General features: G+C 42.2%; 1 protein-coding gene across 1 annotated transcript in view; it reads left to right on the forward strand.

Moving 5' to 3' along the window:
- Positions 1 to 9279: 9279 nt before the first annotated feature.
- The window catches only part of PIAS2 (protein inhibitor of activated STAT 2), a gene marked incomplete at both ends in the record, with an annotated part of 87933 nt that continues 80780 nt past the window's right edge, over positions 9280 to 16432 (forward strand). The window contains one exon of the mRNA XM_080714408.1: positions 9280 to 9303. The remainder of the gene's footprint in view (positions 9304 to 16432) is intronic.

Raw genomic sequence — 16432 nt, forward strand, 5'->3', positions numbered from 1 at the left:
CCGGCTTTTTATTTTATTTTTATTTTTACTTTTTTTGCGGTACTGGGGATAGAACTCAGGGGCATTCTACCTCTGAGCTACACCCCAGCCTTATTTTTTATTCTTCATTTTTGAAATAGGGTCTCAGTACGTTGTAGAGGGCCTCACTAAGTAGCTGAGACTGTCCGGGAACTGCTATCCTCCAGTCTCAGCCTCCCAAATACTGGAATTCTTTATTATTATTATTATTATTATTATTATTATTATTATTATTATTATTATTAGTGGTGTTGGTACTGGGGATGGAACTCTTCTACCTCCGGGCTACACTCCCAGACATATTTTATATTTTATTTGGAAACAGGGTCTCTTAAGCCAGCGAGGATGGCTTCAAACCTGTGTGATCCTCCTGTCTCCACCTCCCAAGCGCAGGGATTACAAATGCCTGGCAGGATTCTTTACTTTTGAAACAGGGTCTCACTAAGTTGCAAAGGGCCTCACTAAGTAGCTGAGGCTGTCCGCAAACTGCGATCTTCCGGTCTCAGCCTCCCAAATGCTGGGATTACAATCATGCACCACCATGCCCGGATTCTCTTTAGACTCTTGATGGTTTCCTTTGCTGAACAGAAACTTTTTAATTTAATGCCATCCATCCCACTTATTATTGTTTTAATTTCCTGAGCTTTGGGGGTCTTATAGAGGAAGTTTCTATTGGTGCCTATGTATTGGAGTGTTGGTCCTATGCCCTCCTCTAGTAGTTTCAAAGTTTCTGGTGTAAGATTCAGGTCTTTGATTGACTTTGAGTAGATTTGTTTTTAAATGGTATCTTCTATGTCTCCAATATTTTTGTATGCATTTTCCTGGTTTTGATTATCTGTGCTTCATTCTACATAGTCTTCAAACATGTGTCCTAATTATTAATTCTTTCTGGAATCATGTGTAATATAGTTCTAAATTTATACATTGAGTTCTTAGTTCTTTTTCTGTTTTTGGTTTTTTTTTTTTATATTGGGGATTGGATTAAACCCAGGGGCATTCTATCCCCAAGCTACACCTTCAGCGATACTTCATTTTTTATTTGAAACAGGATCTCTCTAGATTACTGAGCATCTTGTTAAGTAATGGAGGCTGACCTTGAACCTGTGACCCTCCTGTTTCAGCCTCCTGAGTGCTGAAATTGCAGGAGTGTGCCACCACACCAGACAACACTGACTTCTTAAATCTTTTCATTCTAGAGTCTCTATTAGTATTATCATACGGATGTAAAGAGTCCCAGGCATGTTCAGAGGTGGATTTCTGGGGGCATAGCCAGGTATAGTGTATTGTGTATGCTGGAGCTGCTCTAGGCAGCCTCCTTGGGGTTTGGCCGGGTACAGTGTGTGTGTGTGTGTGTGTGTGTGTGTGTGTGTGTGTGTGTGTGTACCCCAGCCCCACTGAGCTGCAGTGTTTGGCTCTGATTCTCTCTCTCTGAATCCTCTTTCTCTGCCTCCCACCATCATGTCCTAAGAACCTAGAGCCTGCATAAAATAAAATATATGTGTATGTGAATATATAGAGAGATAGATATGTATATGTATGTATGTATATATATACATATATATATATATATTCTATTTATAAATGGACTGAAATCTCCAGTTCCATAAGCAAATAAATCTTTCCTTTAAGTTTCCTGTGTTTCTGGTGTTTGGATCACAGTGATGAGATGCTGACTGTAACAACTGGGTTATTTTTCCAACCCTGAGCACATAAGCATGCTTCTTCTAGTGCTCACTTATGATATTTGTGTTCATATATATAATCTGGGGCTTTTTTGTGGTGGTGGTGGGAAATGTTTGCTATGCTTTTGTTTTTCAGTGCTGAGGATCAAACCCAGGACCTTGTGTAAGCTAGGCAAGCACTCTACCACTGAAACACACTTCCAGATGATCTGGTCTTTTTTTTTTTTTTTTTTTTTTCTATGTACTGGTCATTCTTTTTGGAAGATCATCTGTAGGCTCTTTTGAGGTTTGAGTATCTACATTTGGAGAGGCTTTTTATATGTTCTGACTGGTACCTATGGAATACCACTTTAGGATCAACTTATTCAAGATCTAAAGTTTGAACAAAACAAACAAAACACCAAGTGACCAATCCCTCTTGTGTGCTTTCCCGGATGAACGACATGTTCTCTCTGACTCAGGAGTGGGTTATGCTCCCCAAATGACGTGGGCCCTCCCTTCAGTGCTTTTATAAACAAGTGCACATCTTCTAAGGGGGAGCAGGCTTGGCCAGTAAAAGGAAGAAACAGGGACAGAAAAATCTTCCTTTACATGTCATGGTTATCCAAAAGCATTTGAGTGCACTTACCTAGGCCAATATTGCTGAAGCCCTATGCTGGGCTCCAGAAATGTCAGGGAGTAAAAGGTTCATTCCCCACCTCAGAAACTCAGGATCAGTGGGGCCCTTGGCTCCCAAGACAGAAAATAATTTCAGCACACACCAATCAGAGACAAAGACTGAGGTTTATTTAGGAAAAGTGGGACTACATATTCAAGGCAGGATGTGGGCCATCTCTAGAGGGAGATAGTATCTTTGGGGTCTCACCGTTCTTTTAAAAGGAGGCCCATGAGGGGGTAAGTAGGGGCATGCAGCAGGGGTAGAAGTCTGGACTTCCTCAGCATCCTCAGGTTCCTGGCATCGGTGGGTGGTGGCTCGGTGGCATCTGAGCTTGATCTTCCTTTGTTTACTGAGCATCTTAGTAATCTCAGGTGGGAGAGGGGTCTTTATGATTAAGGGCCTAGTGAGACTTCTGCCTAAGATAGAGCAGATCTTATAGGGTGAAATTAAGGGTTATGAAGTTTCTAGATTTAAAAAAAATATATATTTTCCCTTTCCTTCCTAGTTTATCTCCATTTTACCTAACATTTTATTTCTGTCTAACCTCAACCCTAGTTCAGATTTTTTTTCCTGGAGATTTAACCCAGGGACTCATACATGCTAAGCATGTGCTCTGTATTGAACTATACCTTTAGACCTTTTTGAGAAAGGATTTCAGTAAATTGCCCAAGTTGAACTCACACTTGTGATCCTCCTGCCTTAGCCTCCTTAGTAGCTGGGACTGCAGGCATGTGCCACAAGCCCCCCCCCCCCCGTTTATTTCAGAATTTGTCTTATGGCAACTAATAGAACACACAGCTCAAAATATCTCAAGGTAGAGGAAGGGCACTGGCTTAAGAAAACTGACAAGTATGGAGTTAAGATAAATGGCAAAGCCAATTCTGATCTTTGTGTGTGATTTTGGCTAAAAAGAAGGGGTGGTCCTCAGGTTGGCTCCCCATTATAACAAGATGGCTAGAGTTGACTTCCGGGAAGATGGCGACCGAGAAAAGCGGGGCTTAAGAGCCCCACTAACAACCAATCTCCATTACCACAAAATCAGCGCCTTTCTTAGCCAGAAAACACCATCACCAGAGAAACAAAAAAATCACCAGGCTCCAGAGAGGAGGGGGACTCAGAATGAAGCTCAGAGCCACAGAGGAGATACGCCGGTCTCACGCCTGAGGACGCAGCAGCAGCGCCTTACTGCCAGCGGCAGCGGCGAATTCACCGGATGGCTACGGCTACAGACCAATGCACTCAACAGCCCACCAGATTCCAGAGAGAAGCGGCGGACAGCGAGCCGAGGGACTCAGAGCGGGGCTCAAAACCAGAGAAGAAATATGCCAGCCTCACGGCCGAGGGTGTGGCAGCGGTGCCATATTGCCACCGGCGGCAGCAGCAGCGAATTCACCGAGTCCACTACAGCTTCATCTGCACACTCAACAACAGTGAGTCAAATTGCGGGCCCCAGAGTAGAAATCCCAGTACTGCACTCCCAGGGACTTGACCCAGTGGGGGAGTGGCAGTGGCAGAGATATCACACCATAGGAGAAAGCCCAACCTGACACCCCCCATAGTCTAAAGCAGCCACTATCAACTCCCTGGGTCTGAGATTCTGTGATACAACACAGTAGAGGAGTAGTGGGGTCTGAGATTCCACTGACTCGAGATCCAGAGCACCTTAAGTGAAGTCATAGTGACCCAAGGGAAGAACCCAGAGAAGGCACAAACTTCTGAAATCATGGGAAAGAGGAATAACAATGGAGCAAGGAATGCCCACAACCCCACAACATCAGAACCCGATAAAACAGAAATTCAGAGATTTCTAGAAGATCAAATCAGGAAAATAACTATAGAAATAATAGAGAACTTTCTAAAAGAATTCAGAGAGAGCCAAAAAGAGATAAAGGATGCAATTAATGAAATAAAGGCCTCAATTCAAAGTACAAACAACCGATTAGACCACATAGAGAATAGAATCTCGCTCTTAGAAGATGATCACTCCAAAAATGAACGCATAGTTTCTAATCTAGAAAAAAAAATCCAACAGCAGGAATCTGACATTGAAGAAATATGGGCCCATTTTAAGAGAGCTAACCTAAGAATAATTGGAATAGAGGAGGGAAAAGAAGGTGAAACCAAAGGGATCAACAATCTCTTCAAGGAAGTAATAGCAGAAAATTTTCCAAACATATAGCAAGAGGTCGAAACACAGGTCCAGGAAACTTATAGAACTCCCTTTAGACAGGATGGGAGAAGAGGATCCCCATGCCACATAATTATCAAAATGACCAATGTGGAAGCCAAGCAGAGAATCTTAAAGGCAACAACAACAACAAAAAAAATGCCAAGTGACATTCAGAAGCAAACCAATTAGAATCACTCCAGACTTCGCAAACCAAGTCATGAGAGCCAGAAGGGCTTGGAGTAACATATTCCAAGCTCTGAAAGAAAACAACTTCCAGCCAAAAATTTCCTACCCAGCAAAACTTTCTATCAGATTAGATGGAGAAATAAGAAGCTTCCATGACAAACAGAAACTGAAGGAATTTATGTCTTCAAAACCAGCACTAGAGAAAATACTCAAAGAGATTAACTACAAAGAAGAAATAGGTAACACACACCAGAACCAGAGAAACAAGATTTTCCATCCAACAGACAACTAAGATTGGTTATCTGTGGAGATTCATTATTTATGTTAGTCTTTTACCTATCTCTAAATTGTATTGTTTGCTTTTATTGTTGCTAATTTTTAGGATTTCTAGTTGGAATATTAATATACCTTCAGATATAGCATTTGGAAATATTTTATCCTATTCTATCAGTAACTTTTAACTCTGTTTACATTGTCTTTGGATATACAATATTTTTTTATTTTTTAGGGAGTTTGTATACTCTTCTGTTGCCTGTGCCATTGAAATCATATCCTAGAAAATCACTGCCAATTTCAATGTTGTGAGGTTTTATGACCCAGATTTTCTTCTAAAAGTTTATAGTCTTAAGATTTATATTTAGGTCTTTTATCTATTTTGAGTTAATATTTGTATATGGGATTAGGTAAGGGTCCAATTTTATTCTTTTTTCATGTAATTATTATTTTTCAACAATATTTATTTAAAAGATTATTATTTCCACCACCAAATGTTCGTGGAAACCTTGTCAAAAATAACTTGACAATATAGGGAAGAATTTAGCTCTAGGCTTGTATTTAACTCCAATGGTTTATATATCTGCTTTATAACAGTACTACACTGTTTCAATTATTGTAGCTTTATATGGTTTGAAATTAGAAAATATATATCTTCTAGCTTTGTTCTTTTTTGAGATTGTTTTGGGTATCTAGAGTCCATATTCCGTATTAGGATAGATTTTTTTCTGAAAAATAATTATATAAATATATGATAGTTTCACCTAAAAAAAAAAAAGAAAAAAATATTCTCTGGTAAGAAAGAAAGCAAAAAGAAATATTGAAATGTTATCTTTAAGTTATCAAAAGCTTGGTATCAGACAAATGAAACTGTTATGTGAGATTATCATTTTTAATTTTGGATAAATTGCTATAATACTAGATGTCAACCACTAAGCCAAGCATGGGAAGGAAGGATGGGGAGGGAATGGGGTGGGGATTAGGTGGGGGCTGACTGGGCGATGTGTGCATGTATGTCTACAAAAGTTTTTTTTTTGTATCCCACTATGATGTATGAATACAGTACACCAATAAAAAATTTTAAAAAAGATGGCTAGAGTTACATATGCCAGAAAGTCCCATTTCTAATAACTGAATAAATGTCCCAGACTTCCCTCTGGCTTACCTTAGGGCATGAGTTCACTTGATATAATTGGCAAAGCCTATAAATGCCCAGTAATAATTGGATTTACATGTCGTGCTTTCATTCTAATCACTGGCTAGGACCCAATAGTTCTTATTGGCTTAGGCCCATCTGGGCAGCGCCTAGAATTCTTTGCAAGCAAAGGTATCCAACCCAGCCAGGAGCTGTTATACATGAGGGAGGGGCAGAGTGGATCCTGAAGAAGCAACTATAATGAACACAGCAAACAAGTCTCAGTGGGATCTTGCTTCTCTTAATTTTGGGTTTATATTGGTCATTTTTTTTAGTGTAAACTCCTCGGCAGCAGGGTATAATTTCATTCATCTTCCTATTTCGCCAAAGTGCCTTACTCAGTGACTTTCACTTAATTCTGCTAAAAAATATTAAGTTCTACTGAGGTATAAATCAAGGCTTAATGAGAATAAACTAAGAGCAAGATTAAGCCAAGCTAAGATTGTTGGTTAATTGTGAAAGGCCAGAATTAGAATTTACTCATTGTTCATTCATTCCATTATTATTATTATTATTATTCATTCATTCATTCATTCAATTATTATTATTATTATTATTATTATTATTATTTGCAGTACTGAGGATGGAACCCGGGGTATTCTACCTCCGAGCTACATCCCCAGCTATATATATATATATATATATATATATATATATATATAGAATAATTTATATATATTTATATATATATATTATTCTTTATTTTGAAACAGGGTCTCACTGAGTTGCAAAGAGTCTAGTAGCTGAGGCTGGCCGCAAACCCGGATCCTCCTGTTTCAGCTTCCCAAATGTTGGGATTACAAGTGTTTGCCACTACACCCGGCTCATTCCTTTATTAATTTAATTATTTGGTAGGCATTTATCAGTCTTTATAGTCTGGTGGGTTTATATTTTTTAAGCTAAACATTTTAAGTAATACTATTTATTATGTATAATAAATAATCACATAAACCACCTACATAGTCACCATGAAATCATGTCATAAAGGAGAAGATGAGGATCATATGAGAGGTCAAAATAATGCTAGACACTAGGAATTTTGACCATAGAAATGCCACCATACTAATGAGTGTGGCAAATTCTTTATTAGGCCTCCACTGGGGAAGGTAGGCACAGAAAAGAGGCGGGTTCACTGCAACAAAAGAGATTAGTTTTATTGGTTGTTTGCAGGGATGGAATTTAGGATGCTACTTGGCTTTAAGGCATTTCTAACTCAAGCATCCTTGTCCTGTGATTAAGAATGAGTTAAGTGAAAACACCTTGGTTCTAATGACACAGCTGATTTTGTTAGAGGGTGGATAAATGAGGCCCATCTGGGGGTCTGACAAACTGTGAGGTAAGGTTTCTCGGATACCAAATTTGATAGCTGCCAGCTATGAGTCAAGTGCCAGGAGTACATTTGCCTTTTTTCTCTACAGTGGTCTCTAAATATCTCAATTAGAGGTGTGAAAAAAATTCTCTAAAAAATGTAAAGATCTTAATTGTCTTTTATGATTATCAGTAACTAGGGTTGCAAGAAGGCAGACAACATTTGAGCACAGAAAACAAAAGGGACCTAGAGACTTTAACTGGTCACATTCCTTTTATTTTTCCTCAGTGAAGTCAGATGGCCAACTTCAATTGCCTGAAGCCCAAAGATTCAGCTTTTTATTACAAGGCTATACTAAAGGTAGGCTTTCAGTTTATGTACTGTTATTTCTTTTCTTTTCTTTCTTTTTTTTTTGGTACTGGTGATAGAACCCAGGGGCATTCTACCTCCGAGCTACACCCCGAGACCTATTTTTTATTTTTATTTTTATTTTGGAACAGGGTCTCACTGTTGTGGAGGTCTCAGTAAGCAGCTGAGGCTAGCCTACATCCCAGCCTTTTTTTTTTTTTTTTTTTTTTTTGGTACTGGGGATGGAACCCAGGGGCATTCTACCTCCTAGGCCTTTTTCTACTCTTCATTTTGAAAGAGGGTCTCCCTGAGTTGAAGAGGCCTAATAGCTGAAGCCGGCCACAAACCTGAGGTCCTCCTGTCTTAACCTCCCAAGTACTGGGATTACAAGCGTGTGCCACCATGCCTGGCTGGTCTTAAAACTTTTTGAAACTTGCAGAGGAGGAGGTGAAATCTGACCTAAGCACTAGATAAAGTACAGTATGCCTGGAACTGGAATGATGGGGAACGGGGAAAGAGGCAGATTAAGTAGGGCCTTCAAAACCATATTGTTTTACAGTTCTTCCTGGCTTAGTTCCAGACACCTCTTCAAGGAAAACTGAACCCGGGATTGTGTCCAGTGCCTTTTCCGACCAGTTAGACTCAGCATCTTCTCATATCTTTCATCAGCACTTCAGGGGTACCACCAAGGTTCCTTGCACTGTCTTGCCAATTCATTCTTCTCCTAGCTATTACATTTCCCTGGTCTTCCGACTTTTTATCAGGGTCCTTTCCGGGCGCTCTCATTTTACTTCTCCCCTAGCTACATCCCCCAACTCTCTCATCCTCGCAGTCCACACCGTTCAGAGGCCCTACAAGGTCAGAAAAAACCAGCCCAGTCAGTGCTTGAAGGACATTAGCCATTTAAAGAGGTCCCGCCCATCCTGCACCAGTACAGATGAACAATGGCTCACTCAACACCCATCTTTGGAGAGTTCCGCCACAACTACTCGGTCGGATGGTTTTTTTGGGACACCCTGTCCCCAGCTATGCCACCGGGTGAAGGGCACCATCAGGACCTTCCCGCGTGTCCCCATCACGAGCCGCCGCCCCCTCCCCCCTTTCTTTCCCGGGTCCTCAGGCGCCTCCGCCCTGATGCGGGCTGCGGGAAGACGGTCTGGGTCTGCGCAGGGCCCCCAGCGCCCGCACCGGAAGCGCGTGGGGAGCGAGCGCGCCGGGGGCGGAGCTACGTGCCGGGGGCGGAGCTACGTGCCGGGGGCGGGACCCGCGCTGGTCACGTGGCGCGCCCGGCGGTGGCGGCGGCGGCGGCCGCAGCGTCTTCAGCGGCTCCCAGTGCAGGATGGTGCTGGAGGCGGCGGCGGCCGTGGTGGCGGCGGCGGCGTCGTTGGCGGCAGCGGGAGGGGGAGCGGTGGCGGCAGCGGCGCCCGCGGGGGGAATAAAATGGCGGATTTCGAAGAGTTGAGGGTGAGCGGGGGCCCGCGGGAGTGGAGAGCGGAGGCCGCGGGGAGGGAGGGAGAGAGGGAGGGAGGCGGGGAAGCCGCGTTGCCGCCCGCTCGCCCGCCTGCCAGTCGGCTCTCGGGCCGGGTCGGCGGGGCTCGGAGCGGGCCCGGGCGCGGGGGAGGGGAGAGGCGCGGGCTGGGCCTCGGCCGCACCGGGCGCCTCCGCGGGGCACGTGGGCCCGACCCCCGCGCCCGGAGGGCCGCGGCCTCCACCGCGGCTCGGGCCCTAGGTGTCCGAGGAGGCTCCGAAGCCCACCTGCGTGCTGCTCACTTGGAGGAAGCCAGTCTCCTGCAGCCTGAAGTTAGGAATTTGTCTCTCTCCTCTTAACGGGGGATGCTGCGGTTGAGTCAGGTCTGTCACGAGAAAAGGCCCCTTCCTCCCACCCGCGCTTCTCACGTCGTCGAGAGATGCGTGGTCTTTTCGGCACCCAGTCGTCAATATACAGGCCTTACATTTTCTTAGTGCCATCGGAAGGAATCTGCAGAGTCCGTGTTCTGTATGTTGCGTGCACTCTTTTTGCTTTTGAGAGGAAAAGCAAATGTTGCTTCTTGAGAAGCTTTAGGATGCTCAGAACTTTATTGTTTATCCATCTGTATAGTGGGGCTCCAAATGGAGCTTTACTAGGGTTAAACGGGAAACCCTTCCCCGCCCTCCCCCACGACCACCAGGCTGTTAACCCTCGGAAAATGGTTAACTGAAACAAAACTGATAAATGAGCCTGATGCTTCGCTGAATTGTCGGCGACATGTATGGGACATTTACAGATAGAAATTGCGATTTTCTTTTTAAATTTCAGAGTAGAGAAGATAAGGAATTTTAAATTAATGAACTGCATCCAGTTTGCATGAAACATATTTGATGTCAGGGCTTATCAAATCCGATAAAAGATTGAGTTTTGTATGTTTATTGTTTTGAGGATGGAATGGGGGATGTTGACTGGTTGCTAGTTTAGTAGACATCAGCAAAAGCACATGTCGCCATGTTCCCTACTGCTGTTCCAAAAAGAATTGTTTTCCAGTAAAAAGCATGTTAATGCATGGTATTCTCCCCCCCCCCCATATAATTTTAAAATGGAGAAAATGGAGCTTTTAACACCTGTGGAGCTTTTTTTTTTTTTTTTTTTTTTCGGTACTGGGGATGAGGCAGTCTACCTCTGTGCTACACTGCTATCCCTAGTTTTTATTCTTTATGTTTGAAACAGGGTTCACTGAGTTGCAAAGGATCTAAGTAGCTGAGACTGTCCCAGGACTGGGATCCTCCTGTCTCAGTCTCCTGAGTGCTGGGATTACAAGCATGCGCCACCACACTGGCTCTGTGGAGCTTTTTATTTGGTTCTGGGAATTAAACCCAGAGATATTCTACCTCCAGGCTACATCCCCAGCCTGACCTTTATTTGTTATCTGGAAACAGTCTCATCAAGCCTTGGTAAGTTGCTGAGGCTGGCTTTGAACCTGTGATCCTCTCCTCCCAGCCTACCGAATACTGGGATTATAAGCATGAGCCATCATGCCCTTCTTCCTGTGGAACTTTGTAAACAACCAGACCTGAGCCTCACCTCTGTGAATTCATAAATTAGGCTTAGGATGGGTTGAGAAGACTGAACCTTGAAGGTACATTTATTTTTTCCTGCAAAGTTTTTTTGTAGTAACAGATGAATACAACTTTTCCTCTTCCAAATGTTTTTTGGCTGCTGAAAACTTTTCCAAGAGCTCTTTTAGACTTTTATATAAATATTTTCTGGTCAAAGCCTAACAAAAAGTAGAGTACTAACCTTATTTGTATAGGGCCAGAAGGGCAGTCAGTGCTCAGGGTGGAGTGGAACCAGGAACTGGAAAGTGGTGGAAACCAAAGAAGCCTTTTTTTCTCATTCTTCTGTCCTTTCTTCCTCTCCTGTTTTGTTTTGTGGCAGCTGCAGCATTTCTTTGTGGGTCTGCTGTCTTTGAGTCTCTTCCACACTTGATAGAAGATGCGCCCCTCCTCACAATTCGTATCAGGTTCAGATAATGGGGACCAATGGCAAATGCATTCCTGGGCCTTGGCTCATAGCTTGAGAGACATTTAAAGGTCTCAGCTTAATTCCAGATCACAGATAACCTTCATTTTCTCACTCTCTAACTATCACAAGGCAGAGATACTGAAGTTGAAGTGCCCTCATAAGTACAAGTGCACCTAAAGCCAATCAACATTTCTATAAATCCCACCCATGAAAGTGGCCATTAAAACTAGGGCCTTTGTTTTGTTCAGTGAACCAGCCTGACACTTTTTTGTGGAATCTGTATCTCCCCAAGTGGACACCCCAAGAAAGGCTTAGCCTGCATATTTACAGTTGAGTGCGACTCAGTTCAATTTCTGCCATAATTTAGTTAGAATTCCCAGTGTCCAGCATTAAGGTGACAAATAGAGACCTGTTCGAGAAGTTTTCAGAGAGTAAGGGAGAGTACTGGTTGTGTAGGTGGTAAAAGTGTTACCCACTCCCCTTTGCTTTAGCTGCTCAGAGCTGACATGTTATTTTATACTTAAACTATACCTCCAACACCTCCCCCATGCAAAGTGATGATGGTAGCTTATATCCATTATATTATTGTGCTTATTACATGCCAGGCTGTGGTCCAAAGTACTTCATGTATACATTCTTATTTTCATAATTTTATGGAGAATTTGAGGTACAGAGATTAAGTAACATGACCTATATCACCTAGTTTGGGACTGGAAATGCCTAGGTTTTTAACCTCAGACTCTAGCTTTAGAATCTGCTCTTCAGAGCTAATGGTGTATTGCTTTGTTCATGTTCCTTTGGGTATAGATCGACCCTAGCCATCATTCTGCAATTTATGAACAAAATTAAATGATAAGTAGTAACCTTTTCTATAATGGAGGAAAATAGGGGACTAACTAGAAAGGAAGAAAAGGGGAAGAAATAGCTAGGGCTCTCAAGATAATGGTCTCTGTTTCAGAATATATTTTGATGGTCAGAATAATAGACATCATAGAATCAGAAAAAATTATGGCATTAGTTTGGCAATCTTCTTGGCAGTAGAAGAAAGGGTTAGCAGATTTGGGCACCACATATTTGGCTGCTGACATTGCTTCTGAGAAGATTTGTTACCCTACAGAGCCATTCCCTACAAATGAGTATAGAATTGTAATAATGGGAGCAGTTCACATCTGGTGTTGACTATTTACTTGGAGGTTGGGATTTTTGGGGAAAGGTCATACTTTTTTTTGTGGTACTGGGGATTGATCTCAGGGCTCTACCTCTGTGCTACACCCCCAGCCCTATTTTTATTCTTTATTTTGAAACAGGGTCTCACTAAGTTGCAGAGAGCCTAAGTAGTTATAGCTGGCCTTGAACCTGTGTTCCTCTAGTCTCAGCTTCCCAAGTACTGGGATTACAAGCATACGCCACCACACCTGGCCTTATGTCCCCCCACCTTGGGTACTGGGAATGAAACCCTAGGGCATTCTACCTCCAAGCTACAGCCTCAGGCCTATTTTTTATTCCTTATTTGGAAACAGGTCTTCCTGAGTTCCAAAGACCCTCTCTAAGCTGAGGCGCTCTCAGCCTCCCAAATGCTTGGGATAATAAGCATGTACCACCATGCCTGGCTCTTGTTATGTTTTAGATATCTTTGTGCCTTTACTTTTTAGGCTTGGAAGGGTTCTTTGATGAAGCAAATTGTATAGGGGTTGCCTGACAGTATATTTTTTTCTTTTTTTTGGCGGTACTGGGGATTAAACCCAGGGGCATTCTACCTCTGAGCTACACCCCCAGCCCTATTTTCTTTATTTTGAAATGGGGAGGGCTTCACGAAGTAGCTGTGACTGGCCTTGAACCTGTGATCCTCTTCTCAGCTTCCTAAGTACTGGGATTGCAGGCATGCATCACCACGCCCAGTCCAGCCTTATGTTTTAGATAGCTTTGTGCCTTTTTAGGCTTGGGCGAATTCTTTGATGAGGCAAATTGTGTAGAACCTTAATGGGTTGCCTAACTTTTTTTTTTTCTTTTTCATACTGGGGATTAAACCCAGGGGCATTTTACCTCTGAGCTATGTCCCCAGCCCTATTTTTATTCTTTATTTTGAAACAGGGTCTCAATAAATTTCAGAGGGTCTTATCTAAGTGGCTGAGGCTGAACTGTGATCCCCAGCCTCCCAAGTACTTGGATCACAAGTGTGCACCACCACACCTGGCTTCAATTTCTGGTTTTGAGATTGCTATGTGAGCCATTATTAGACATCTTCTCTGGTCACCACAGAATATAGCAGCCCTGCATCTTGCTGCCTTTCGGTCCAGGTGACAGTAGAGTACCACCCACCTCTCTTCTAGCTCTCTTGGAAGATAAAATCTGATGTGCAGAGCTTCAGTCAGGGTTCACTTCTAATCATCTATAGCCAGAAGGTAGAGAGTCATAGCATGCAAACCGGATTTAGGAGATTATCCTGTTGGGTTGAGGGAAATGAAGGGAGACGGTCTCTGAGAAAATGTGGCCTGAGTAGCCCAAAGATAATTATCATAGCATGTCATGTGTTTGAAGTTTCAAGGTGCCAGGGAAGCCCTGTATGATGGTGCATACCTATAATTCCAGCTGCTGAGGAGACTTAAGGCAGAAAGATTGCAAGTTCTAGGCTTCAGGGCTAGCTGGGACCTCAGGTGTAGGCCACCTTTCCCTGCCAGAGTTGGGTCTTTTATGCTGTCTTTTATAGTAAGAGGCTTAAGTAATTCTACTGGGGAAGGTCTTCTGCACAGAAGGCCTAAGTGTTTGGCTCTCTTAAGCCTACCAGGAATTGCCATTTTTATAACTTGAGGTGTCATTAGAATGCAGAGGGAGATGGGGAATTTAATGAGTGGTTTGAGGTTAGAGGTCCTCATCACCCTTTCCCCCAACTATTGTTCAGAGAAACAGACTAGTAGATGTGACAACAGAATCCAGGATGTGATTAAAAACTATAATTGGAGACACAAATACAATTTCCAGCTGGGACAGGAGGATTGCAGGTTTGCGGCCAGCCTCAGTAACTTGTGAGGCCCTCTGCAACTTAGACCCTGTTTCAAAATAAAGAATAAGCTCGGCCTGGTGTCACACACTTGTAATCACAGCATTTGGGAGGCTGAGACAGGAGGATTGTGGTTTGCAGACAGCCTCAGCTACTAAGCTGGGCCCTTTGCAACTGAGTGAGACCTTGTTTTGAAATTAGAAAGAATAAAAAAAATAGAGCTGGAGGTGTAGCTCAGAGGGAGAATGCTCCTGGGTTCTATCCACAGTACTGCAAAAAAAATTTTCAAAAAAGGAATTAAAACATAGCTTGGAGGTAGAATGTCCCTGGGTTTAATCCCTGGTACCACCCAAAAAAAAAAAAAAAATAAATAAATAAAATTCTATGACTTTACCTCAGATATCTATAAAGGCAAGTCCAGTAAAAAATAATTTAAAATAAAATCAATAGCCGGGCGTGGCGGTGCACGCTTGTAATCCCCGTGCTTGGGAGGCAGAGACATGAGGATCGCGTAGGTTCAATGCCAGCCTCACTGGCTTAAGAGACCCTTTTTTTAAAAGAGACCCTATTTTATTTCCAAATAAAAATATAAAATAGGTCTGGGAGTATAGCTCGGAGGTAGAAGGGTTCCATCCCCAGTACCACCAAAATAAAATAAAATAAAATCAATAATATCTAGTAGTCAGTAGACCCAGACATCCTCAGGTATTGTAGGCACTCAGCCTTTGTTTGCTTCATACAGGTTTATATCCTCTCTCCAGTAAACATAGTGTTTGATAAACTGATAGTTTTCTGAGTATATGATGGTCTAGATGGTTCTTTTTTCTCTGCATTAGATATTTTCCTACATTGGATATTAGCTATTTTTATTTCTAATAAAAATAATTTTTTATACTTAATTATTAGCTGTTTTTATAGTTCACATACCCCAAAACTGAAGCATTTCAAGTGTTGAATAAATGAGTTTTAGTCTATTTACAAAGTTACATGAACATCACTATTGAATTCCAGAACATTTTTCTTATTCCCAAAGAGACCTCACATTTATAAGCAGTTAGTTTATACTCCTTGTGTCTTTTAGCCCTTAATGTCCACCAGTATTCTTTTTGGCCAGGCATGGTGGCCCATGATTGTAATCCCAGTACTTGGCAGGCTGAGAATCTCAGGTTTGCATCCAGCCTTAGTTAAGTAGGCCCTCTGCAACTAGTGAGACCCTGTTTCAAAATAAAGAATGAAAAATAGGGCTGCGGGTATTAGCTCGGAGGTAGAATGCCCCTGGCTTCAATCCCCCAATACAACAACAACAAAATTTCTTTGTCTCTGTGTATGGATTCCATTGTTCTAAACATTTCATATAAATGAACTCATACAACATATGTCTGGTTTCTTTGGTTTAGTATGTTTTCAGATTTCTTTCATGTTGCATGTATTTGGATTTCATTCCCCTTTTTTTGGCTGAATAATATTTCATCGTGTGGATATAGTCATTTGTTTTATCCATTCATGAATTGATGGAGATTTGGGTTGTTTCTGCTTTTTGGCTAGTATGAGCATTCATCTACAAATGTACAGATTTTGGACGTATGTTTTCAGTTCTCTTTGGGTCGATACTGAGGAATAGAATTGCTGGGTAATGTGGTAATTCTATGTTTAACTCTTTGAGAAGTTGCCAGACTGCTTTCCGAAGCTGCAGTACCATTTTTACATTACTGCCAGCAGTACTTAAGGATTCTGATATCTACTGCCTTGCCAGCGTATTGTTATTCTAATAGTCTTTTTTACTATTACTATCTTAATGGTAACTCATTATGGTTTTTATTTTGCCTTTCCTTCATAACTAATGATGTCTGGCATCTTTTCATTTGCTTATTGGCCATCTGTATATCTTCTTTGGTTTAATTTTTTTTTTTTTTTGGCACTGAGGATTGAACTCACATGGTTAGGCAAGTGTTTTACTGAGCTATATTCCCAGTCCTAATTTTTAAAAATTAAGTTCTAGGTTATGTACCAGGCTTGGTGGCCCATGATTAATTCCAGGTCTTGGGAGGCTGAGACAGGAGGATTCCAGGTTCAAGATTAGCATCCATGTAACTTAGACC

This window comes from Muscardinus avellanarius (assembly GCF_963383645.1).
Source record: "Muscardinus avellanarius genome assembly, chromosome: 17".
NCBI classification, from domain to species: domain Eukaryota; kingdom Metazoa; phylum Chordata; class Mammalia; order Rodentia; family Gliridae; genus Muscardinus; species Muscardinus avellanarius.